Source organism: Oculina patagonica, chromosome 1 (assembly GCF_052425735.1).
Source record: "Oculina patagonica isolate OP01 chromosome 1, crgOcupat, whole genome shotgun sequence".
NCBI lineage: Eukaryota > Metazoa > Cnidaria > Anthozoa > Scleractinia > Oculinidae > Oculina > Oculina patagonica.
The window spans coordinates 48,951,686-48,955,096 of record NC_135758.1 but is presented as its reverse complement, the minus strand read 5'-3'; the positions used below and the strand labels follow the sequence as shown (position 1 = coordinate 48,955,096).

Here is a 3,411-nt window from a genome sequence, read left to right as displayed (position 1 = left end):
AAATGGCGACCGTTGTGAGAGGGGACTAAGCACTAACAAATCTTAGCGTTCGATACCTCCCCGTGTAGGGTTTCCTATTGCTGCAAAGTTTTGCTATGGCGTTCGGTTAATATATGTGGGGGGTAGTACAGAGTCACAGATTTGCATGATCAAAATTTTATTTAAAATGGCGTCGAATGGCGTTTTCACAACATATGAACATATCGAAAATGCAGAAAACTGGAAATCAAAAGTCTTCTGAAAAGCGACAAACGCATCGTCATAATCAGAGCAGAGAAAAGGTAAGAACTAATTTTCTGAAAAAATGCAATGCTCAACAATAACATTGAGAAAATCATCACCGGCTGTTAAACCAGAAGATTCCAAGATTAAAGTTATCTGTATTAAATTGACCCCCATGATACGCGTCGTAAACACTGCAGAAAATATCTGTAATTTCTGAATATAATTTTGGCATTTGACCACATTTCACTGCGATCAGTAGGTTACTGTGGTAAATTGAATTGTGATTTAGTTTGTGTTATCTAGAATATTTTATTCTCAAAATGGTGTCAATTCACTCACGTTTGGCCATGATAAGTTGTTGACAAGTGTAGTTTTCTGTCATGTTCTGGTAATGAAACGTAATCGCCTGGTATTTCCAATCTATCAACGATCATTTCCGGTGTAAATTGGTCTTTTGCAATTGATACTCAAACTGAGCACGTCAGCCGATAATCATAAAAATAATGACTTTCAAGAAATGACTTCGATCATTCGATTCCTTGTTGAGATAGTGTATTCAGAAAAACATAACCTGATAATTCACTGCCTGGCGGTAAATGCTATACTTTCTATTAAGACTCAGTGCAGTAGGTCAAAAAGTACATTTTTAGGGTTAAACATAAGTTTGTCATATTTGCCGAGTGGGTTCCAAGGTTTTTTAGATAGGGCGTTGTTCAAAAACACCTCGTTCAAGGCACGGTTTGACATGTAGTTTAACTGAAACATTCCATTGTTAACTGTACTAAACAATGGCTTATTGAAGAGAGGCGTTCTGTTCCTACTTTGTTACCAACAGACAAATAGGAGGTGCGGATAGCATTGTCCTGGCCTAATTTCACACGCATTTTTCTTTTTTTCAAATGTTTCCGGGCGCAGAATTCATAGGTTAACAGGTTAAACGCCAGGTTAAACGCCACAGCTAGCTAGATGTTCAAGCATCGATGGTGGTGGAATTTTGGCTCGGCGCCGATCATACGAGTCATTGATGACGCGATAGATAACAGTGGGTAATTTGTACTTGTGCACTGCAGTTTGCAAATTACATTACGCTCTGAACGTTGAGCCGACAACAACGCTTCGGACGATTGTCCAGCGATGAGCTCTTCACAAACTCCAAGAGACTGAGGTCAGTTTAATTTTGAGTTTTAAGATCGTACTTTTACCGACTATAACAACGGTTGTTCGTGTTGTTTTGCTCTTGAAAACGAAGAATGCGTATTTTTTTTATTATTATTTTTTTTTTGTGGTATGCGAAAACTCCAGTCCAGCTTGCCAGTCGTTTTTCTGGCCGTTTATTTGACGATAGAATTTAGAAAAAACTGAATAGCCATTGCTCGGCGACCAGCTGATTGCAAAACCCACGCCCTGTTATGTACTTTCAGTGCTCCTTTCTTGATCCATACAGAGCGTGTGCGGTGTATTTTAGTTTGTTCGTTTTTTGGGTCAATTTCCGCTGTCAATCCCTCACAATGGGGTGTTGTTCTAAGCAAATGCCATATGCGGCTCAAACAATGCTGGACAACTGATGTAGTTTGCATTTCTCGACTGACGGAGTTGTCTGTTTCTTTTATACCATCAGGAAGGAAGGAATGAAAGTAACACTGAAGAGGTTTGTTAAAAAGTGACACCATGAGCGCCAACGCCTTATCGGTAAGCCGGGGCATTTTACGTTTATCGTGCAAAGAACAAGTACGACAAGTGATAGGTTAATTTCGGACAAACTCCCAGTAGGATAAAAGATTTTCTACGAATCAAAGTGTGGGACAATGCAAGCCTTGGAAAATTATTTTCTACTCCTGAAAGTTCAAATTTGAAGATCAAAAATTGTTTGAGGCACTGACGGAAGGAATGAACTATTTTGATCGAGTTTCTTAATTGGGAGATGCATTTTCATTCTTGCGCAAAATTGTGTGAACTAGCCCGTTTAGCAAAATTTCACAGCGCAGCGCTTCTTATTTTAGCTAATTGAAAGTCTGAATTGCCATGTTTCCAATTTCAGAGTTCCTCTCATGCACGACACTCGGTCGGATTACCGACGTCTACCTCATCTGCGAACGCGAGGGACGACACCAAGGCGGTAAGAGTTAAAATCACTTAACTTTCTTTTTAAACCTTTTTACGGTTTCTTTACAAAGCAAACACTGCGCAAACACTGTCATCACAAACAAACAAAGACAAACAAACACAAACACTGTCATCAGTCAGGACTGACGACATTTGTCCCTCTTAATACAAAGGCGGTTGCGAATCGATTTCAAAGCGCCGCTTATTAATTCGTTTAGTGGTTTTAAAATGGTTAACTGCTCATGCATGTTAGTGAATTTGAAGCTGCTATCATAGATCATTTTTAAATGAAATGACTTCGAGATAGGGAAAACAAAAGTTCGGTCTTCGTACCAAGAATCACGAAAATTTTTCGCGATCCGAAAATCTGAAACTGAAGGCATTTAATTAAGTGTCGGTTAAATGACCTTTAATTGATCGAGTTATAAACCCCTTTCCTAATTACCACAAGAGTTTGAGCATATCGATCGCTTGACTATTAAGATTCAGTTTAGATAAGGAAAAGTTTGAGGTTTTTTTTTTGTTTGTTGTTTTTTTTTAACGCAAACATTCTCAAAGTAAATTAACATCGTATTGTCGTTTAACAGACATGTCTTTATTGCGAGGAATCGCCAAGATCAAATGGACGTCACGCTCTGTGGAATGAAGGCCACACGGTAATAAATTAATTGTTCTTGAATTGACTTAACTACTTAACCGATTAAATGTTTAATTGCGTACTTAAGAAACTGGAAAGTGTTACTCGCTACGATATAAAGTTTTGAAGAAATAAGAATTTAGATAAGGTTAGGTTTTGGGTTATTTTGCGATGCCAACATTCGTCAGGGTCTGTCTAGTAACAGCTGATTTTACGTCTACATCTGGGGATTTTCCGTACAGTCAACTTTCCGTACAGTGCACTTTCCGTACAGTGCACTTTCCGTACAGTGCAATTTCCGTACAGTCCACTTTCCGTACAGTGCACTTTCCGTACAGTGCACTTTCCGTACAATGCATTTTCCGTACAGTCCACTTTCCGTACAGTGCACTTTCCGTACAGTGCACTTTCCATACAGTGCATTTTCCGTACAGTGCACTTTCCGT

The 3,411-nt window shown here is 39.0% G+C and overlaps 1 long non-coding RNA gene across 2 annotated transcripts; it reads left to right on the top strand.

The window, feature by feature from the left end:
- The first annotated feature begins 204 nt into the window (after nucleotides 1-204).
- LOC144651213 (uncharacterized) lies at nucleotides 205-2,968 on the top strand. Of its 2 annotated transcripts, XR_013570273.1 has the most exons (4): nucleotides 205-281; nucleotides 1,844-1,914; nucleotides 2,264-2,341; nucleotides 2,916-2,968. It is a non-coding gene; the product is annotated as an uncharacterized LOC144651213 (long non-coding RNA). The 2 variants fall into 2 exon arrangements; XR_013570272.1 differs by having other exon boundaries at nucleotides 2,264-2,960.
- The last annotated feature ends 443 nt before the right edge of the window (nucleotides 2,969-3,411 follow it).